The sequence below is a fragment of the Oryctolagus cuniculus genome, chromosome 6, assembly GCF_051225735.1.
Source record: "Oryctolagus cuniculus isolate XC-2025 breed Fujian yellow rabbit chromosome 6, ASM5122573v1, whole genome shotgun sequence".
Lineage (NCBI taxonomy): Eukaryota > Metazoa > Chordata > Mammalia > Lagomorpha > Leporidae > Oryctolagus > Oryctolagus cuniculus.
In genome coordinates this window covers 64123354-64146784 of record NC_142872.1, presented here as the reverse complement: position 1 = coordinate 64146784, position 23431 = coordinate 64123354, and the positions used below count along the sequence as shown (strand labels likewise).

The window sequence follows — 23431 nt, the reverse complement described above, 5'->3', positions numbered from 1 at the left end:
CGGGTACAGATGACAGCACAGAGGACCCCTTGCAGGGGGAGGGGGCCCTGTCGGGGCAAGGGGCGGCGAGGCTGGAGAGGAGGCGACAGGACAGGGCTGGGAGGGTCCCGGGCCGGCTCTGCTGCGCTGGCTGAGCCTCGGGAGAGGAGCAGGCGCAGGCTGGGGCCAGGTCCCCGGCTCCAGGGAGTGCGTGGGCCGTCTGGGCTTCTGCGAAGGGTGTGGGTGGTGGAGAGAGCGGGTTCCGGTGGAGGTTTTGTTCCCGTGAAAACCACACGCTGAGGCGGGAGGAGAGGTACAGTTGTGCTCTCAGAAGCTCCACCGGCAGGAGAGAAGCAGCGGCAGTGCGGCAGGTGAGACACGCGAGATTGCCAGGGGCCACTGGCCGGGACCTTTTTACCACTCTGCGGTGGCAGACCTTTGCAGCTCCTCTCCCAAGGACCGCCTGTCCCCGCCCCTCACTGTGTGGTTCCACCCTAAGGCGTGAGCCAGCCCCGCTGGGCCTCCCAGGGCTGCCCAGGCGCGATCAGCCAGGGCCAGCCACCTTGCGTCCACCTGAGCTGAACGCAGCTCCTACTCTCTGCCCCCGAGAGCCCCTGCTTGGGTGTGCCGCTGTCCAATTGCACCATTTCCCGGAGGAAGGACTGAGTCCTCACGGAGGTAAAATATTGTATTATTGTATGCTAACAAAGAGTGTCCGGACTCCTGGGCCCTGGGGTCTCCGTTTCTGCTCTATGGCAGCGACTGTCACCAGGCTCTGGGTTTCTCGTTCTTTGTTCATCCAATGAACACGGGTTCCCAGAGATCCCTGGGTGACTTTGGGGGTGTCTTAGCCCTCCAAGAGCTCCGTGGGGTGGGAGTGAGCAGGCAGATCTCAAACAGACCCTGATAAATATTGAGAGTCCTGAGAGGTCTGTGCTCAGGCACTTAGAGGCACCTAACCTAGCAAGGGAAGATCCAGGCAGGTTTCCTGGAGAAGGGGGTAGCTGAGGAGAGTCATAAAAAATGAGAAGCATTTAAACTGCCACCTGCAGCGCCGGCATCCCATATGGGTGCCAGTTCTAGTCCTGGCTGCTCTACTTCCAATCCAGCTCTCTGCTGTGGCCTGGGAAAGCAGTAGAAGATGGCCCAAGTCCTTGGGCCCCTGCACCCACTTGGAGGACCCAGAAGCAGCTCCTGATTCCTGGCTTCGGATCGGCACAGCTCTGGCTATTGTGGCCAGTTGGGGAGTGAACCAGCAGATGGAAGACCTCTCTCTGTCTCTCTGTGTAACTCTTTCAAATAAGTAAATAAGTATTTTTTAAAATGAGAAGGAATTGATCAAGCAAAACTGAGGAGAGAAGAGGTTGGCATGAGAGTGGGTTGGTGTTGAGGCACAGCCTGGGGCCGTGTGCAGGGGCATGGGCAGTGGGCAGCAGCAGGGGACTGCCAAGTTCCTTAGAGCACAGGTGGCTCGGGGTGGGGGAGCGGAGGGGGCTTCACTCACAGGCATTTATTTCACAGAAAGAGCTCAACTGCTCTCAGCAGCAGGCGTGTGGGGGCCATTATGGCCATGGCCTTGGACAAGTCACCTCTTTCTCCAGCCTTGGTCCATCCACCCTTGAAACAAAGGGCTGGACAAGCTGTGTCAGGGCCTCTCCAGCTGGCCAGCTCTGAAGCCAGTGTGGGAGGCCCAGAGGAGCTGTCTGCCCCAGTAGCCACAGCTCCCCTGCCTTGGCGACAGCAAGGACACTTCCTCCAGCCAAGGACAAGCAGGCACTGGGCTTGAACAACACAGCCTGGCCAGGTGGGAAAGCAGATTGCCCCTTCCATCTGCCCGGCAGGGGGCGACCGTGGGCTGAGACACGTGGGAGGCTGAGCTGAGCAGGGACAGGAACAGGGGGCTCTTTTCCAGGGGGGTCATCTGGGCTCAAAGAGCCGCGCCTCGGGCCCCAGCAGAGCCGCCTGCGGGAAAACAGACACCTAGTACAAGAGCCCCCGCGCACCGGGAGAGGCGCAATCCAGCCGGCTGCGGAGAAAATTTCAGGTAATTGATGTTATTTTCCCATTGACTGTTCTGCTGGGAAAGATTTTGGTTACAGGGTGTAATCAAATCACACTTAAGAATTCTACTAAAAGATTACTTTTATAATGAGAGGGGAAAAATGCGCTTTTAAAAAGGAATCTCTGTTGTAACGTCCTCGGAGGTGACCCAGCAGTGCCTCGCAAAGCGAGAAACGCTCGGGCTCGCGGGGGTGGCAGCGTCGCAGGCCGGGATGCACCCGCTTCCCTGTGTGGGAAGATGTGGCGCTCGTGGCATTGTCTGCGGCAGGAAAGGGTCAGAAACAGGTCCCCGGGTCTCATCCGTGAGGAGCGGGGTGCACCTGCCACAGGGTGGAATACTACACGCGCACAAAAAAAGGCCGAGGCAGCCGTGGGTGGAAGGGTCTGCAGCCACGTCAAGAGAGGGCCAGAGCTGGAGGGAGAATCCAGCTCGGCGATCTCCCCATGTGCAGAAAATGAGGAGGGTGCTTGTGGGGGTGGGGGTGGGCAGGACCGCGGTGTGGCGCTGCTGCGGCTGCACGCCCGTGTGCTCTCACGGCTCTGAGGGCCAACCGCGGGGGAAGGCAGGCCGCAGAGGCGCCGGGCACCGGGGGAGGGCTCTGGGGGAGGCTGAAGGCTGAGTGCACGCCAACCGGCTGGGCCGCAGGGAGCTCCGAGGGCTGCTGTGATGCAGGGGGTGGGAAGGTCCGTGAGGGTGTCTTGTGTGAGATCAGCACTGACCAGTAGGCGGGGCCGAGCAGGGCCCTCCCCCCGGGGGCGGCCCGGTGCTCTCAGGAGGAGGCGGGACAAAAGGCAGGCGCTCCCAAACTGGGGCTTTTTTTTTTTTTTTTTTTTTTTTTTTAGCCATCTGCTCTGCCTGGGTGTGACGCCTGCTGACTCACCCTGCGGGTCTTGGGACTTCACCAGACTCCAAAAGCACACGAGCCAAGTCACACACACATGTGCTCATGCGCACACACACACACAGGCGCGCAGTGCATGCACACACATATGTGGGTGAACACATACGGCACAACATACATGTGCACATAGCACACACACATTCACATATGTGCACATGCATAAACACACACGCATTCACAGGTGCACACACGTACACCTGCAAACACACATGTATGCATATTTGTGCGCATATACAAACATGGGAGGGAGTTTCAATAAGGTCATGAATAAGAATAATGGGCGCTTTTAATTCCATTTGTCCATCAGTTCCTGGGCTCACTCAGCCTCTGCTCCTGACTCCAGGTCCTGCTGATGGGACCCTGGGAGGCAGCACTGATGGCTCAAGTGACTGGGTCCTTGCTGCTCAACTGGGCAACCTGGACTGAGTTCCTGGCTCCTGGCTCAGCCCTGGCGCAGCCCCAGGCACTGTGGCGCTTGAAGATTGAGCAAGTAGATGAGAGAGCTCTCCCTCTGTCTCTCTCTCAAAAAATATTTTTTTAATGTTTAAGGAAAACAGTCTTGCCTCTATTGACTATGGGTAGAATTTATTCTTTATTATTATTCTCTAAAAATGTGGCAAAAGAACTATTTGCATGGTATTTCCGTCGTATTAGGTATTATCGGTCATCTAGAGATAACTGAATGCATATAGGAGGGTAGTGTAAGTTCTATGATTTATATGTATATGTTTATTGATTTGAAAGGCAGAATGACACAGAGAGAGGCAGAGACAGAGACAGAGGTCTTCCATCCACTGGTTCACTCCCCAAATGTCAGCAACGGCTGGAGCTGGGCTGATCCGAAGCCAGGAGCCAGGAGCTTCTTCTGGGCTTCCCATGTGGGTGGCAGGGACTCAAGTATTCCGCCACCATCTGCTGTCTCCCAGATGCATTAACAGAGCACTGGATCGGAAGCGGAGGTGGGACTCGATCCCAGCACTCCCGTAGGGATGCGGGCATCCCAAAGGGCTGCCCCTTTTTTTTTTTCAAAAAAATTGCAATTTTTTTTTTTCAAAAAAATTGCAGAAGTAAAAGATAAATGTATTTTTGGTGCAAAAAAAAGTGTTGAAAGCCATGCATAGCTTTTCACGATGCCCATTTTGCATGAAGTGGTAGAAGGTCCCTTGTATTTTCTTGAATCTCCAGAAAGCAAATCATCTGGGCAAACCTGGTGGGCAGATGGCGAGATGGCGGCTGAGACTTGGCTGCGAGGTGGGGAGACCTCGAGGAAGGGGAAGGGGGAGGGTAATGTGACAAAGAGGTCACGGACGGGCCTTGCCTAAGGATCTCCCCACACCCAACCCCTGCCCAGCGTGACCGCTCTGGATCGTAGCCTCAGCGCTGTTGAGCTCTTGGCTTTGCAGGACGAGTGGAACATCTAAATGTTTATGTAAACTCTCCCCATAATTGAGTGTCGAAAAGGGTTTACTTTTCCTGACTGCTGCTCGGTCCAAATCATGGCAGCCCTAGCCTGTGGCCCTGGATCTAGAACCTCCGTGCTAATATGTTAGCACTTTAAGCTCCTAGTCAGCCTCAGGCTATGTCTTCACTTCCATTTTTACATCCAAGCAAATCCTTGTTTTTCTCTCCGTCATACTCACAGCCTCTCGGGCCGTAAGGACGCAGCCCAGGCCAGTGTCCTGAGACGGTGAGTGCAGCCCGGGGAGATCCAAGCAGGGAAACGGGCTCCCTGTTGTTTGGGAAGGGGCAGTCCCATCCCTGAGCAGGTGCACAGGACACGGCCGCTCCCTGGCCGGCCGCCTGGCTGGTCTGGACCTTGGCTTCGTGGAGTGTTCTGTTCTCAAGCTAATGATGCCATTTTTAGTGACTCATTACGGTCCTCATTAAGACTTGCTAGCACATGAAAACAGTGCTGGGGAGCGCCTCCCGGACATCAACAGTGGCTCCAAGTTCCCTGGCAGCAGCGAAGGGACAGAAGATGCTGTTTCTCGGGCAAGCACTGGTTGAGCACCTCTTGGGTGTATGCAGGGGCACCCAGCAGCTTCCTCTGGTGCAGGAGTGAAAACGCAGGCTCCACTCAGCCGCCCTGCCATTTCTGCTTGCTACGCCCCCTGCTGGACACCACTTCCGGGCCTGGGCAGGGATCAGGTCCCCTCTTTCTGGAGATCCACTGCTTGCCTCCTTGTCTGCTGGTGACAGACCCTCCCCCCAACTCTCCGGCCCACTCTCCTGTCTCCTTTGCTACCTCGTGCTTAGCACCAGGTGAGATCAGTGAACTTAGTTGCCTCCTGCTTCACTGTTGGTCTCTCTGCCCCCACCAGAATGCAGCTCCATAATGGCAGGGACCTGGTCTGCAGACTCCCCAGCCCCCACGAAATGCCCAGCACACAGTAGGTGCTCAATTATATTTGGTCACCAAATGCAAACGATGAGGAAGAAACCGCCCCCATCCTCAGACCACCTACACCCAGGTCCCCCCCCCCCATCCCCCCATGCTGTGGCTGGGCTGTCGGCTCCTGGCTTTATCCAAGACATCAGAGCTCTTTCTGAAGGAGCAAGAAGGGGTGAGCTAATTCACTCATTTATGCAGTTCGTCATTCTCTTCTGCAAAGGATACCCGTGCAGGAGTCTGGCCCCGGCCCCGCCTCTCCCCGCCTCCGGTCAGCGCCAGGGGCCGGCAGCTGCAGACAAAGCTTGGGCTGGGGCAGCCCAGGGCCGGGCTTTGCCCATAGATTATTTCTCTGAGTAATTAAGATGGAATTAAAAATTAATTCTTTCCTTCCGCCTGATTGCATTTCAAGGGATAAACTGAGTGTTACGGCTTTTGTGCAGTTTTTTTTTTCTACACAAATTAAATTGGATTGTACCTTCCGAGGTGGGCAAGTGAGGTGCTAGGATTAATCCGGCAGCTGCAAATTCCTGGAGGAGGAACCAGGTGAGTCTGCCCTGGGAGCTGACGGGCTGCAAGGTGCAGCTGCTCCGGCCCTCACGGAGGACCTGGCTCCCCAGAAGCGAGTTGAGCCTCCGCTGGGGAGCGAGTGGTTCTGATGTGCTCTTGTCAGGGGAGGCAGGAAGTCAGGCCCAGTGAACTGGGCCAGCTGCAGTCGGATGGGGTTCCAAGCCAGCTCTGCCATCTACTGCTGGGAGCTCCTCCTCAGGCAAGCTGTTTCCTCCTCTGGCCCCCCAACTTCTCCATCTGGGAAATGGGTATAAGCGAACTACTTCACAGTGCTGTTAGGGTCATTGCAGTCCCTGGGCGGCAGGAGTTGGGGTTTCCTTCCTTCCTTTCACTCATACCTTGATGCCTTCGTTAGGTGATGCATTCTCAGGATTCAGACATCAAAACGGAGGAGCCAGCGCAGCAGCCTGTTGGTGTCCACCAGTGACTGGTTCTAGGACCTCCTCAAATGCGAACAGGAGAACACTCAGCTCATTTCTGTAATGTGGATCCACACAGTCCCCCTGTAGACTTGGCATCATCTCTAGATGACTTATGATACTTAATACACAGGGCTGGCGCTGTGGTGTAAGGGTAAGGCCGCTGCCTGCAGTGCCAGCATTCCATATGGGCGCCAGTTCGAGACCCAGCTTCTCCACTTCTGATCCAGCTCTCTGTTTTAGCCTGGGAAAGCAGTAGAAGATGGCCCAAGTTCTTGGGCCCCTGCACCTGTGTGGGGGACTTGGAAGAATCTCCTGGCTCCTGGCTTCAGATCAGCTCAGCTCTGGCCATTGAAGCCATCTGGGGAGTGAACCAGCAGATGGAAAACCTCTCTCTCTCTCTCTGCCTCTGCCTCTCTGTAATTCTGCCTTTCAAATAAATAAATACATCTTTAAAAAATACCTAACACAGCATAAATGTTATATTAATAGTTCCTTTGTGCTATATTGCTTAGGAAATAATGACAAGAAAAAAAAGCCTGTGTGTTCAGTATGGACACCATTTGGCGGGGTGATAGTACTTTCAGTCCAAGCTTGGCTGAAACCACGAGTTCAGAACCCAAGAATGCAGGTTCATTGCACAGTGCAAGTCTCCCTGCCAAGGCTGTGGCTGGGCAAAGGCAGTGGCGTTAGCTCTGTCTCGCTGAGTCTTTGGAGTGTTTACGCTCCCATGAGAAAACATGTGCCCATCACTCCTTTCTTTGTTTCACCCACGGCACTGTGCTAGGGGTGTCCTTTGGCTCTGCTTGGTTCCGTTCCCCCTACAACCTATTTTGGGGTGTATTCCGTGTTGCTGCACAGCTCGACTCCTTGGCCATTTCCATACCTGGACGGTCACTTGTTGCACTGGGTGTCCCCTGGAGGGTTTGACCTGTCCCCTGTGGATGGGTATTCCTGTTGTCTCCAATCTCTCAATGCTTCAAGCAATCCTTGGGCACAAGCCTCTGGGCTCATGTGCACTGTATCTCTAATTCAATTCCTAGAGGAGAAGTTGTAGCCAAAGCTGCCCTTCACCTCCCACCTATGGGATAGGGAACGAGAGGGACTGAGGGTCATTGTGAGGGTCACAGCCAGGGTCACAGGCTCATGAAAAGACTGAGACCTAAATGTAGGCCTGTGAGATGCTGCCCACCACACACACTTTCCAAGCACATCACTGGGGTCCTACTTATTGCAGTCCCTTTTATTATTTATTTATTAAAGATTTATTTATTTATGTGAAAAGCAGAGTTACAGAGAGAGCAGGAGAGGAAGAGGCAGAGAGGGAGAGGGAGAAAGAGAGAGAGGGAGAGAGATCTTCCATCCGAGGGTTCACTCCCCAAATAGCCACAATGGCTGGGGCTTGGCCACACTGGAAGAAGCCAGTGGAGCGGGAGTGCAGGTAAGAATGACAGCAGACTTCTCTACAGAAACTGTGCAAGTGGGAGAGACTGGGGCAATATATTGATGGTGTTTAAAAAAAAAACCTTAGCTGTCTGGAACTTGGTACTCAGAAAAATTATCCTACAGAAGGAGAAATAAAGACTTCCTTGGGAAAGCAAAAGTTGAGGGAATTTATTGCTATTAAACTTGCTTAGCAGGGGCCAGTGCTGTGGTGTAGTGGGTAAAGCCACCGCCTGCAGTGCCAGCATCCCATATGGGCACAGGGTTCGAGTCCCAGCTGCTCCACTTCCAATCCAGTTCTCTGCTATGGCCTGGGAAAGCACTAGAAGATGGCCCAAGTCCTTGGGCCCCTGCACCTGGCCATCTAGGGAGTGAACCAGTGGATGAAAGCTCTCTCTCTCCCTCTCTCTCTCTCTCTCTCTCTCTGCCTCTCCCGCTGCCTCTCTGTAGCTCTGTCTTTCACATAAATAAATAAATCTTTTTTTAAAAAAAACTTGCTTAACAATGGATATAGAGGAAGTTTTTCAGAGAGGAGAATAATTATACAGGTCAGACTCTTGGATCTACGTGAAGAAATGAAGAGTGTTAGAGGAAGGAAGTGAAGGTAAAGCAAACACTGCTATTTTTGAGATCTTAGTGCATCTGACAAATAGAAGGTTCTTCACAATCATAAAGCCACAATGTATTTGGTGATGATAGCCTATGAATAAGTGAAATGAAGGACTACAGGCAGAACAGAGACATTGGAAATACTTTACTATAGGGCACTAGCCAGGGGTCAGTCTAATGTTATGTGAAAATTGACTGGGATTAGTTGTGAGAGTGTGCAATAAACTCTGGGAACACCAATAAAAGAAGTTGCAAAGAACTATAATTGATATGCTAAGTAAGGAGAGAAAATGTAATATATAAAAGTGCTCAATTAAAAGATAGAAAAAAAAGACAAAAATAGGAGCAGAGAACATAGGTAGCAAAGAGAAAACAATGCAATTATAACACTAACGACTTTAACGTGGATGGGATCACAGCTTTATTCCTAATTGTGAAAACTTAGAAGCAGCCAAATGTGGATGCCCTTTCACAGACGAACAACCTGTCACACATCCAAACAATAGAACATTATTCAGCACTAAAAAAATTTTATCTCTTGGGGCCAGCGCTGTGGCATAGCAGGTTAAGCCACCACCTACAGCACTAGCATCCCATATGGGCCCCAGTTCCAGTCCTGGCTGCTCCACTTCTGATCCAGCTCTCTGCTGTGGCCTGGAAAAGCAATTGAAGTGTCCTTGGGCCCCTGAACCTGTGTGGGAGACCAGAAGAAGCTTTTGGCTCCTGGTTTTGGATCAGCCCAGCTCAGGCTGTTGCAACCATTTGGGGAGTGAGCCAGCAGATGGAAGCACTCTCTCTCTCTCTCTTTCTCTCTCTCTCTCTCTCCCTGTCCCTCTCTCTCCCTGTAACTCTGCCTTTCAAATAAATTTTTAAAAATCTTTAAAAAAAAAAAACAGAATTTATCTCTCAAGCCACAAAATCAAACCCATGAAGGAATCTCCAAGGTAAACATCTAAGAGAAAATGTTGATCTGAAATGGCTACATACTGTGTGATTCCAATGACACAGGGCTCTGTAGGAGCCAAAGCTACCAGAGACACAGAAATAGTGCTTTCCAGGGGTCGGGGGGAGGAAGGGACGCATAGGTGGAACAGAAAGGACTTGAAAGGCAGGAAAAGTAGGGGCCGGTATTGTGGTGTGTGGCAGCCTCTGCCTGCAGCACCAGCATCCCAAATGGGCACCAGTTTGAGTCCCAGATGCTCCTCTTCCCATCCAGCTCCCTGCTGATGGCCTGAGATAGCAGCAGAAGATGGCTCAAGTGTTTGGGCCCCTGTACTCATGTAAGTGACCCAAAAGAAGCTCCTGGCTCCTGGCTTCTGGCTTTGGATCGGCTCAGCTCTGGTCTTTGGGGCCATTTGGGGAGTGAATCAGCGGACTCCCTCTCTGTCTCTCCCTCTCTCTGTCTGTAACTCTGCCTCTCAAATTAAAACAGAAGAAAAAAAAAAGGCAGGGAAAGTAGTTGGCAGGACACCGTAAGGGCGGTTGAAGTCAGTAGGCATTGTTCCAAACCCACAGACCTCGCACCAAGAAGGAACGCAGAGGTAAGCTACGGGCTTTGCCTCAGAGTGTCAGTATGGGTCGGTCAATGGCGCCACAGGCACCGCTGATGCAGGATGTTGACGGTCGGGGAGCCTGGGGGCACATGTGGATGGTGAGGGGAAGAGGATGGTATAAGGGAACTCCACTTCCTCCTCAATTTTGCTGTGGTTCTAAAACTGTCCTCAAAATAGGAATGATTGACTTAAAAAATAACGGGAGGTACAGCACAGAGGTGAGCCCTAACGTGAACTCTGGACTTTGATTGACAGTGATGTGTCACTGCAGATGCACTGATGGTAGGCTTTCTGCTCAACTTTGGTTGAATCTAAAGCTGATCTAAAAAAGTTGTCTATTTAAAAATCTTTATTATTTTATTTAGCTTTTTATTATATTAAAGGGAGAGAGAGAGAGAGAGAGAGAGAGATATCTTCCATCCACAAATGACCGCAGCATTCAGGGCGGGGCCAGGTTGATGCCCAGAGCCAGGAGCTTCCTCTGGGTCTCCCATGCAGGTGCAGGGGCCCAAGCCCTTGAGCCAGCTTCTGCTGCTTTCCCAGGCCATCAGCAGGAAGCTGGATGGAAGAGGAGCAGCCAGGGCTCCAACCAGAGCTTCTATGTGATGCCAGCATCACGGGTGACAGCTTCACCTGCTGTGCCACAATGCTGGGCCCTATTTATTTACTTTTTATATAAAGATGTGTGCATTTCTAACTGGATACATTGTCCAATCTCCTTCCATAGTGCGGGACCCACCTGCTGCATCCGAGAAAGCCGGCTTACACACACCAGCATAGTGTGCCTCCCGACTCTGGAATCATTGCCAGTTTTGGTGTCTGTGTAATTTATTATGAATGAAGCTTTTATTTAAGTCTGCCATGCCTACAGAAAAGAACACAAATCACAAGTGTACAGACTGATAAATTTTCACAAAGCAAACACGCATCGTTAGAAACAGCACCAACACTGAGATCCACGGCAGGGCATTATCAGAGCCCAGGGACCCACCTCTGTGCCACGCTCTCCCTCCACTGTCTCCCTTCCCAAGGCAGCACGGAACCTGACCCCTATCTCCATGGATTCGTTTTGCCTGCTTGTGCCTTTTGCATAAATGAAATATTTTTTAAGGAGTGTGGTTATATATATTTTTTGAACGATTTTTAATTATTTGAAAGGCAGAGCAACAATGATGAGAGGAAGAGAGAGAGAGAGAGGTAAAGAGAGAGAGGTCTTCCATCCGCTGATTCACTCCCCAAATGACAGGAACAGCAGGGGCTAGGCTCTGCTAAAGCCAGCAGCTAGGAACTCCATCCAGGTCTCCCACATGGGTGGCAGGGATCCAAATACTTGGGCCATCTTTTGCTGCCTTCCCAGGTACAGTAGCTGGGAGCTTATGGGTTGGAAGTGGAGCAGCAGGGACTTGAACCGGCATCTTGATTTGGGATGTCAGCACCAACAAGCAGAAGCTAAACCCCCTGTGCCACAATGCCAGTCCCTGTATAAATGGACCCTTACCATGCATACCCTTGTACCAGGCTTCTTTCATTCAACACAACAGCTGTGAATTTATTCATGTCAAGTGTAGTTGTAGTTCATTCATTTTTAATTGGTACATAATTGTGTACTAAATGACAATGTCACAATTTATTTATCCATCCTGCTATTGATTGCCACTTGACTTGTTCCCATTTGAAGCTATTACTATCAGTGATGCAATGAACATACTTGAACATGGCATTTGGTGTGATATGTATGCATGATAGTTGAATGCATTTCTGGAAGTAGAATTGTTAGTTTTAGTGGATAATTACACATGGTTTTCCAAAGTGATTTTTCTCAATTACCACTCTTTTTTTTTAAAGATTTATTTATTTATTTGAAAGGCAGAGTTATAGAGAAGCAGAGTCAGAGAGAAAGAGAGAGAGAGAGAGAGAGAGAGAGAGAGAGATGTCTTTCATCCGCTCGTTCATTCTCCAGATGGCTGCAATGGACAGAGCTGCATTGATCCAAAGCCAGGAGCCAGGAGCTTCTTCCAGGTCTCCCACATGGTTGCAGGGTCCCAAGGACTTGGACCATCCTCTATTGCTTTCCTAGGCCATAGCAAAGAGCTGGATCGGAAGTGGAGTAGTGGGGACTCAAAGCGGTGCCTATATGGGATGTTGACACCGCAGGCAGCAGCTTATGCCACAGCACCAACCCCTCGTTCACCACTCTTGCTGTGAAAAGAATCTCAGCAGATTCATACCCTTATGGACACTTGCAAATGTCAATTCTTTTAATTTCTGTGATAGTTAATTTCTTTTTTTTTTTTTTTTTTTTTTTTGACAGGCAGAGTAGACAGTGAGAGAGAGAGACAGAGAGAAAGGTCTTCCTTTGCCGTTGGTTCACCCTCCAATGGCCGCCGCGGCCAGCGCGCTGCGGCCGGCGCACCGCGCTGATCCGATGGCAGGAGCCAGGAGCCAGGTGCCTCTCCTGGTCTCCCATGGGGTGCAGGGCCCAAGCACCTGGGCCATCCTCCACTGCACTCCCTGGCCACAGCAGAGAGCTGGCCTGGAAGAGGGGCAACCGGGACAGAATACGGCGCCCCCACCGGGACTAGAACCCGGTGTGCCGGCGCCGCTAGGCGGAGGATTAGCCTAGTGAGCCGCGGCGCCGGCTCTGTGATAGTTAATTTCAATGTGGTTTTAATTTCCACTTCCCAGACGACTGAAGTCTTCCAGTCTCATTTGTGAAATGCCTGCTCAAGTCTGTCACCCATGCTTCTGCTGAGTCTTTTACTTGTTGATTTGTTGGAATTCTTCCCACGTGCTGGATATAAGTCCTCTAAAAAGCATAGGAAAACACCTTCTTCTTTCCTTTTCCAGCCTCGACTTTCCTTTTTTTTTTTTTTTTTTTTTTTTTTTTTGACAGGCAGAGTTAGACAGTGAGAGAGAGAGACAGAGAGAAGGTCTTCCTTCCATTGGTTCACTCCACAAATGGCCGGTGCACTGCGCCAATCCAAAGCCAGAAGTCAGGTGCTTCCTCCTGGTCTCCCACGCGGGTGCAGGGCCCACGCACTTGGGCCATCCTCCACTGCCCTCCCGAGCCACAGCAGAGAGCTGGACTGGAAGAGGAGCAACTGGGACAGAATCCGGCGCCCCAACCGGGACTAGAACCCGGGATGCCGGCACCGCATTAGCCAAGTGAGCCATGGCGCCGGCCCAGCCTCAACTTTCCAAATAGCGTCTTTTGATGAACAAAAGTACTTGATCTTATGAAGCATCTTCAAAAAGTTCATGGAAAGGCATATCATGAAAAAACGAACTTCAAATTTTTAGAAACTTATTTTTCAGTTCCATTTTCCATGAACTTTTTGAAGTACCCTTGTAATGTCCAATTAATCAGTATTCTCCGTGTTTTTGATGTCATTGTGTCTTCTTTAATAAACCTTTGCTTTTCCCAATGTCACAAAGATAGCCTTCAATGTAGTCTTCTGGAAGCTTTTTCATTTTACAGCTAGGATTAATCTCATCCAAATGGGTATTCCCTATTTATTAAGAAAGTTATCTTTGGGCCAGCGTTGTGGTGTAGTGGGTAAAGCTGCCATCTGTGAAGCCAGCAATCCATGTGGGTGCCAGTTCAAATCCAGGGTGCTCTGCTTCTGGTCCAGCTCCCTGCTTAGTGCATCTGGGGGAGCTGTAGGGGAGGCCCAAGTGCCCCTGTACCCACACGCAGACCCTGATGAAGTTCCTGGCACCTGGCTTCGGTCTGGCCCAGCCCTGGCTATTTCAACCATTTGGGGGAGTGACCCAGTGGATGGAGCATGTGTGTGTGTGTGTGTGTGTGTGTGTGTATAACTCTGCATTTCAAATAAATAAAATAAATATATTTTTAAAAAAGACCATTCCCCCCCCCCCCACTACTCTGTGATATCAACTTAAAAAAAAAAAAATCAAACACCAGTGTGTGGTGTGCATCTGTTTCTGGGCTTTCTTTGGGCCCATTACTCTCCATCAGCCCATATGCTAATATTACACTTTCTTAATGACTGGAGCTTCGTGTTAGGTTTTGCTATTTGATCTGTAAGTCCTCACACTTTGTTTTTTTCTTCAAGACAGTCTTGACTATTTTTTCACACTTTGTATTTCCACACGAAGTTGAGAATCAGTCTGTTAATTTCTACAAAAAGGCCTATTGATATATTGATTGGGACTTTGTTGAGTCCATTGGTCTACTCTGGGGGAACTGACATCTTAGAATGCTGAGTCTCTCACTCTATAAGTGTTGCCTTGCTCCATTTATTTGGGTCTTCTTTAATTTCTCCAATAATCTTTAGTAGATTTCAGTATCTGTTTTGTTTCTCTTTTGTAAATTTATCCCTACAGATTTAACTTTCATGCTATAATGTCACTAATTTTAAACTTACATTTTAAAATTCTCTTTTCTAAAGATTGATTTATTATTTGAAAGGCAAAGTTAAAAAGAGGGGAGGGAGAGGGATAGAGGGGGGAGAGAGAGGGAGAGGGAGTGGGAGAGAAGAGGGGAGAGAGAGAGGGAGAGGGAGTGGGAGAGAAGGGGGGAGAGAGAGAGGGAGAGGGAGTGGGGGGGAGGGAGAGGGAGAGGGAGAGAGAGAGGCAGAGATAGAGATCTTCCATTTACTGGTTCACTTCCCACGTGACCACAACGACTAGATGCGGAGCACGCAGAAGCCAGGAGCCTGAAACCCCATCCAAGTGGCAGGGGCCCAAGGACTTGGGCCGTCATCTGCTGATTTCCCAGAGGCATTAGCAGGGAGCTGGATTGAAAGCAGAATAGTTGGGACTCGAACAGGGGCTCTGATACGGGATGTCAGCATTGTAAGCAGTGGCTAAGCCACTGTGTCCCAATGCTGGCCTCCTTTTAAAAATATTTTAGAATAAATAGAGAGACTGATTTTGTATCAGGTGACCTGCTAAATTCAATGATTAACTCTATAGACGCCTATGGATTTGCTCCATACACAATCATGTTACTCTTGGATTGTAACATTTATTTCTTCCTTTTCAATCATCCTGCTTTCTATTTCATTCACTTGCATTTTTGTTCTGACTAGGGTTCCAGAAGAGGAGGACAGAGTGCACACCTTGTCTCCCCTGTAACTCAGGCAGAAACTTGAAATATTCATCAGTAGGTAGGATTATGCTGTTTGTTTCTTGTATATAATTTTTATCATGTTAGGCATGTTTCTATGTATGCCTAGTTTTCTAAGAATTTGGTTAAAGTTTTAAGTGGATGCTGACTTGTATCAGATGCTCTTTCTGCATTTATTGAGATGATTATGATTTTTATCTCTTAGGGGGAAATTATATCAGTTTTTTATTTATTTGAAAGTTAGAGTTACAGAGAGAAAGAGAGAGAGAGAGAGAGAGAGAAAGGTCTTCTATCTGCTGGTTCACTCCCCAAATGGCCATGATGGTGGGGAGTTGAGTTGATCTGAAGCCAGGAGCCAGGAGCTTCTTCCAGGTCTCCCATGTGGCTGGCAGGGGCCCAAGCACTTGGGTCTTCTTCTACTGCTTTCCCAGGCTCATTAGCAGGGAGCTGGATTAAAGTGGAGCAAACGGGATTCCAACCAGTACCCATACAGGATGCTGGTTTAACCTGCTACAGCACAACACTGGCCCAATATATCAATTAAAAAAAAAAAAAAACTTGCATTCCTTGAATAAACTCAACTTAAAGGTTATTTATATTTTTATACTTTTTGTGTTTCAGAATTCATTTGCTAATAATTTATTTAAACTGTGTGTCTACAAAACAGACTGGTGTGTCCATAAGACCTATCTTCCTATGTATTTTCCTGAACAGTTTTGGTGCACAGGGCTATGCTAGCTTTATATAAAATAGTTGGGGTGGGAGTCGCTGACTCCAGCTCCTGACTCAGGCTTCCTGCTAATATGGACCCTGAGAGGCAGCAGTGATGGCTCAAGTGATTAGGTCCCTACCACCCACATAGGAGACCTGAACTGAGTTCCCGGCTCCCACCTTTAGTCCTCCCAGTCACTGTAGGCATTAGGGGAGTGAACAGTGGATAGAATCAATCCCCCTCCCAACTCTGAATTCCAAATAAGCAAATCTTTTTTAAAAACATTTATTTTATTTATTTGAAAGAGTTACAGAGATAGGTAGAGGCAGAGAGAGAGGTCTTCCATCCTCTGGTTCATTCCCCAGATGGCTGCAACAGGCAGAGCTGTGCCGATCTGAAGCCAGGAGCCAGGAGCTTCTTCCGGGTCTCCCACGTGGGTGCAGGGGCCCAAGGACTTGGGCCATCTTCTACTGCTTTCCCAGGACACAGCAGAGAGCTGGATCAGAAGAGAAGCAGTAGGACTAGAACTGGTGCCCATATGGGATACCAGTGCTTCAGGCCAGGGCTTTAACCTGCTGCACCACAGTGCTGGCCCCCAAATAAGTAAATCTTTTTAAAAATACTTGAGAATTAATCCCTCTTTTCTATTCCCTGGCAGACTTTGTGTAAGCTTGGTGATATTTCTTCCTCACGTTTGGAAGAACTATTTGATAAAGCCATATTAGCCAGGGTTTTTCTTTGTGGGAGGGCTTTTAATTATGAATATAATTTCTTTAATAGGTATTGGGGTTTTCAGATTCTTAAATTTCTTCTTCTGTCAATTTTGGTGTTTTGTTGAACTAGCAATTCTTCCATTTCATCTAAAGTTTCAAATTCACTAGCACATAGTTATTCATAATAACCTGTTATTTTTAGCAGCTGTAGGATCTATAATAATGTCTCTCTTTTCATTCCTGATAGTGTCGATTTGTCTCTTTCTTTTAGAAACCAGCCCTCCTAGAAGTTACCACTATTATTAGTCCTTATAAAATTGGACTTCAAGATTCCTCAGAAACCTGAAGATAACCCTACCGTTCGACCCAGCCATCCCACTCCTTGGAATTTACCCAAAGGAATTTAAATTGGCAAACAAAAAAGCGGTCTGCAGCCTAATGTTTATTGCAGCACAATTCACAATAGCTAAGACCTGGAACCAACCTAAATGCCCATCAACGGTAGACTGGATAAAGAAATTATGGGATATGTACTCTTTAGAATACTATACTGCAGTAAGAAACAACGAAATCCAGTCATTTGCAACAAAATGGAGGAATCTGGAACACATCATGCTGAGTGAAATAAGCCAGTCCCAAAGGGACAAATACCATATGTTCTCCCTGATCGGTGACAACTGACAGAACACCAAAAAGGAAACTTGTTGAAGTGAAAGGGACATTATGGGAAACGGTGACTTGATCAGCATAGCCCTGACTGTTAATGAACAACTTAATACATTATCCCTCTTAGTAGTTTTTTTGTCTGTTCTACTTAATATGACTGATTTAATTCTGCAATTAATACACAGTTATTCTTAAGTGTTGAAATTTAACTGAAATGTGATCCCTGTTAAACATAAGAGTAGGAATAAGAGAGGGAAGAGATATATAATTTGGGACATGCTCAAGCTGACTTGCCCCAAATGGTAGAGTTAGAAACATACCAGGGGACTCCAATTTAATCCCATCAAGGTGGCATGTACCAATGCCATCTCACTAGTCCAAGTGATCAATTTCAGTTCGCAATTGATCATAATGAAAGGACTAAGAGTCAAAGGGAGCACATAAGCAAGTCTAGTACCTGCTAACACTAACCGATAGAATAAATAAAGGGGAGAGTGATCCAACATGGGAAGTGAGATACTCAGCAGACTCATAGAATGGCAGATGCCCTAAATAGCACTCTGGCCTCAGAATCAGCCCTAAAGGCACTCGGATCTGGCTGAAAAGCCCATGAGAGTATTTCAGGCATGGAAAGCCAAGACACTCTGGCAAAAGATCTCTGTGAGTGAGATCTCAGTGGAAAGAACAGGTCTTCAAAGAAGGAGGTACCTTTCTCTGAAGGGAGGAGAGAACCTCCACTTTGACTATGACCTTGTCTAAACAAGATAAGAGTCGGAGAACTCAAGGGGCTTCCATAGCCTTGGAAACTCATGACTGGAGCATAGGGAGATTACTGATGCCATAGACAGGAGTGTCAATTGGTAAAGTCAACAACAGGAGTCACTGTGCACTTACTCCTCATGTAGGATCTCTGTCCTTAATGTGCTGTGCATTGAGATTTAATGCTATAACGAGTACTCAAATAATATATTTCACTTTGTGTTTCTATGGGGGTGCAAACTGTTGAAATCTTTACTTAATGCATACTAAACTGATCCTCTGTAAAAAAAAAAAAAAAAAAAAAGAAAAGAAAAAAGAAAAGAAAAGAAACTATCAACTCCCAACTTGACTCTCACTGGGATTAAACATGACAATAGGTCTGATCTGATTTCATCATCATTAAAAAAAATCATCTATTATTTTTCACTTTAAAAAAAAAAATTGGACTTCATTGATCTTCTCTGTTATAGCTTCTGTTTCATTAATTTCTGCTCTTAGTATTTATTTTCTTCTAAATTCCTTCTAAATATGCCATTGTTTTCTAATCTTACTTGCAGTCTTTCTAACTATATATAAATTTTTCTTATTTTGCTCTAAGAACAACTGTAGCTGTACCCATGCAGGTTTGGTACCCATGTAAGTTTTTTGTTTTCATTACCATTCTGTTTAAAGTATTTTCTGATGTTCAGGATTATTCTGATTTTGAAATGAAGCTGTTTAGAAAATACTTTATAATTTTCAAATATTTGGGATTTTTCTAGTTTTTAAAAAATCGGTTTTAGCTAAATTTCAACAAGGTCAGAGATCCTAGTCTCACAAAGTTTGTTGATACTTGCTTCCAGAGCTAACATGTTGTCCATTTTGGTAAATGTTCCGCGTGCATGTAAAAAGAAGGTGTGATGCTCGTGTAGTCAAGTTCCTAGACTTGTTGCAATATCCTGTGTGCTCACTCATTCTTGGTTGTCTGTGCTGAACACTAGCGAGGGGTACGGTGAATCCCCCAAGTTCTGTGTCCTCACTCATTCTTGGTTGTCTGCACCGAACATTAGCGAGGGGTATGGTGAATCCCCCAAGGAGGGTTGTGTTTTCCTCTGTTTCCCCATTTATTTTCTATTCCATTTTGCTTTCTATGTTTTGAGTCTATCCAATTCGATTCATGAACTATAGAGAATGATGATATTTTCCTAGTGGATTTAATCTTTAAGAAATGTCTGTCATTGTATCTACTGGAGTGGTCTGCCTTACCGTCACTTTACCTGGTGTTACTGTCACCCCCTTGGCTTTGTGCTGCTAGCATTTTATTGCCAGAGCTTCTTGCTGTTCACCTCTTTATATTTAAAATTATCTCTTGTAATTTTAAGTTCTGAATACAGAACTTAAAATCAAATCCAACCATACTTGCCTTTTAATTGGAATAATTAGCTCATTTACAGTTCATATAATTAACCGGGTCTAAGTCTCCAGTCTTATGATTTGTCTTCTCTATGTCCCATATGTCTGTTACTTTGTTTTATATGAATGAAATATATTTTTATTCCACCCCCCCATTAGCTTGACTTGTTGAAATGTGGTGTAAAAAAGTAACTTGATCACTTTCCTTGTAAAGGACACTAGAAGTCAGAGTGACATAGAGAGAGAAGGAGAGGCATAGAGAGAGAAAGAGAAAGAGAGAGAGAGAGGTCTTCCAACTGCTCATTCACTCCCCAGATGGCTGCAACAGCCGGAGCTGTGTCAATCTGAAGCCAGGAGCCAGGAGCTTCTTCCAGGTCTCCCATGTGGGTGCAGGGGCCCAAGGACTTGGGCCATCTTGGACTGCTTTCCCAGGCCATAGCAGAGAGCTGGATTGGAAGTGGAGCAGCCGGGTCTCGAACCAGCGCCCAAATGGGACGTGCTACCGAAGGCGGCAGCTTCCTCTGCTTCACCACGGTGCTGGCCCCTACTCTTCTTGCTTTAAAGCACCCTGTATATTCCCAAATGTGATTGTTTCGTTTCTGCTTGAAAAACACAGGTGTGCTCAGTGTGCACTGGCCAATCATGCACGGTCTCTGGTTCTGTTTGTTGAAGACATGTTTTCATTGTCTGAAGGACACTTCCAGTGGAGTTTGGGGCCGGCAGCTCTTTTCTTCTGGGGGCCAAAGTTGTGTTGATTTCATGATTTCTGTTGAGACACTGATCTGTCTTATTCAGTCCTTTGACGGTAACTGGCATTGTATGTGTGGCTACTTTTAAGATTTCTCTGTCTTTAATTTCCAGTGCTTTGAAATCGACATGTCTAGATGCGGCTTTCCCAGCTCCGTGTAAACCTGAAGCATGTTGTCTCTAGCGTGTGTTTTGTTTAGAAAATTCTTAGCCACGATGCTTTCAGATTTCATTTTTGCCTTCTCTCCTGTCTTCCTTCCTCTCCTTTCCTGGGTTCCAGCGCCTATTCCGTGAGCCCTTTCACCGTGATCATATAGATGTCCCATATTCTGTCTGTATTTTCCATTCTGCATTGTCTTTGTATTCCAGAACATTCCACCCCGACCTGGATCACAATTCCACAATGTTTCCCCTCAGTGGGGTCAAAACCTATTATTTTGTTATTTAGTTATTTATTTATGTATTTGAGAGGCAGAGAGCAAGCGAGCCCCTCCCCTCAACCGGTTCGCTCCTCAGAGGATTCTCAGACCAGTCCCGATCTGGGGTCAAAAAGCTGGTGCTGGGGACTCAATCCAGGTGTCCCATGTGGGTGGCAGAAACCCAGCTACCTGAGGCGTCTCTGCTGCCTCCCAAGGTTTGCATTAGTAGGAAGCTGGAGACAGGAGCCGGAGCCGGGGATTGAACCCAGGTACTCTGATAAGGTGTGCAGGTGGCTTTGTTGGCACTTTAACCACTAGGCCAAATGCGTCCCCGAGTTCTGACTTTCAGTTTATTGTGTTTGTAAGTTACTTTTTCTGTTTGGTACAGTCTTATCAAATCGTAATCATTGCTCGAATGTCTGTGCCTACTTCAAGTATGCCCTGCACACAGGTTTGGCATCTATAGTCACCTGTGAGAGTGCTGTCTTCATGAATAAGTAGCATTGCTGTCATGAGCCATGTGTTTGTTTTAAGACATTGCCCAGGGGCTGTCACTGTGGTATAGTGGTTAAAGCTGCCGCCTGCAGTGCCTGCATCCCATATGGGCGCTGGCTCTATGGGTGTAGGTTCAGGGGCCCAAGGACTCGAGTCATCTTCCACTGCTTTCCCAGGCCACAGCAGAGAGCTGGATCAGAAATGGAGTAGCCGGGACTCGAACCAGCACCCATATGGGATGTTGGCACTGCAGGCCGGGGCTTTAACCCACTGTGCCATGGTACCAGCCCCTATGATAAGTCTTAAAATAAGGTCGTAAGCTCCTCAACTTATTTTTTTTAAATGCTTGACTACTCTAGCCTTTGCATTTCCACATACATTCTAGAATGAGCTTGTCAATTTCTAAAAAAAAAAAAAGAGCTAGTATTGAATTTATGATCAATTTGGGGGAATCAGTATCGTAAGCATATGGAATCTGCTAACCTGTGAGTCCTGTGCATTTCTTTTATTATTTCTGTTTATTGGTATTGCCTTTCATTTCTCTCAGCAGCGTGTCAGATTTCACATGTGCACATCTTGTCAGATTTAACTTCTGTTTTAGAACTTCCAGTTCATTCTTTTGTGAGTTCAGTTTCTCTTCTGAAGTCCCCCCCATTTTAAGAATTATTTTATTTATTTGAAAGACAGCGTTACAGAGAGAGATAGAGCCAGAGAGAGAGGGAGAGAGAGAGAGAGAGAGAGAGAGAGAGAGAGAGAGATCCTCCCACCTGCTGGCTGCAATGGCCAGAGCTGAGCTGATCCTAAGCCAGGAGACTGAAGCTTCACCTGGGTCTCCCATGCAGGTGCAGGGACCCAAGGACTTGGGCCATCTTCCAGGCCGTAGCAGAGAGCTAGATCAGAAGTGGAGCAGCCAGGACTTGAACTGGAGCCCACATGGGATGCCGGTGATGCAGGCAGTGGCTTTATTCGCTATGCCACAGCACCAGCCTGAAATTCCCCTTTTGTCATCTAACTTCTTGAATATTCTAATTCAAGTCCCTCTCTGGAACCTCAAATATCCGGATCCCTGTGGGCCTGCTTCTAAGGTGTTATTTTTCACTTGATTTTTTGGTCTCCCTCTTGTGTGTCTGCATTTCTGCTTTTTCATTGCCTGGCAGACATAATCCCTGAACAAGCCAAAGATCATCCGGGGCTCCGGCTGTGGCTCTCTGGCCCTGGGGAGGATTCGCCCTCTCTGCTGCCCCAGCTGAGGGGGCAGCGACCCTGGCAAGTTGCAGTCTCAGTAGGAATCAGGCGATTAGAAAGGGGGCCATGGCTCCAGACAGGGCTGGTTTAGTTCAGGCTCCCTTGTTCCCAGGGGCCCTTTGCAATGGCAGATGAACCCTGGGCTCTCCATCAAGGCCCTTGCTTTTTTTTTTTTTTTTTAAGATTTATTTATTTATTTGCAAGTCAGAGTTACACAGAGAGAGGAGAAGCAGAGAGAGAGGTAGAGAGAGAGAGGTAGAGAGAGAGAGAGAGAGGTCTTCCATCCGCTGGTTCACTCCCCAATTGGCCACAATGGCTGGAGCTGTGCCGATCTGAAGCCAGGAGCTTCTTCCGGGTCTCCCACGTGGGTGCAGGGGCCCAAGAACTTGGGCCACCTTCCACTGCTTTCCCAGGCCATAGCAGAGAGCTGGATTGGAAGTGTAGCAGCCAGGCCTTGAACCAGCTCCCACATAGGGATGCTGGCGCTTCAGGCCTGGGTGTTAACCTGCTACGCCACAGCACCAGCCCAAGATCCTTGCTTTTTTTGACAGGCAGAGTTAGACAATGAGAGAGAGAGAGCGAGAGCGAGAGCGAGAGAGAGAGAGAGGCTGGTCTTCTTTCCGGTGGTTAAGATGGCCGCCACAGCCAGCACACTGCCCCGATCCCAAGCCAGGAGCCAGGCGCCTCCTCCTGGTCTCCCATGGGGTGTAGGGCCCAAGGACTTGGACCATCCTCCACTGCACTCTCTGGCCACAGCAGAGAGCTGGCCTGGAAGAGGGGCAACCGGGACAGAATCCGGCGCCCCAACTGGGACTAGAACCCGGAGTGTCGGCGCCACAGGTAGAGGATTAGCCAAGTGAGCCGCGGCGCCGGCTGGTCCTTGCTTTTTAAAACAGTTGTGTCAATATACACATAAACCTAAAATGTGCCACCTGAACCATTTTTTACGTGTGCAGTTAAGGGGCACCAAGCACATGGGTCGTACTGGGCAGGCGCCCCCTACAGTCCACGTCGGGAACGCTCCTGGCCTCGGGAGACTGAACCACCATCCCCTCTGTGCCTCATCCTAGCCCCTGAAGCCGCTGTTCACTCCTGGCTCGGGCACTTGCCTCCTCTGGGCGCTTCCTGTCGGTGGGATTGCACCACGTTCCTTTTCGCGCGACCGGCTGATTTCACGCAGCACCATGTCCTCGCCATAGTCGTCACGGTCGACACAGCGTTTTCTGTACCCCTCCACGGGACGCGGAGGTGGCGTTTCTGTCCGTC

At 48.3% G+C, this 23431-nt stretch overlaps 1 long non-coding RNA gene across 1 annotated transcript; it reads left to right on the top strand.

The window, feature by feature from the left end:
* The first annotated feature begins 1865 nt into the window (after positions 1 to 1865).
* On the top strand, positions 1866 to 17441 carry LOC149126170 (uncharacterized). The gene is made up of 3 exons (XR_016234908.1): positions 1866 to 2023; positions 14980 to 15057; positions 16714 to 17441. It is a non-coding gene; the product is annotated as an uncharacterized LOC149126170 (long non-coding RNA).
* Positions 17442 to 23431: the final 5990 nt, after the last annotated feature.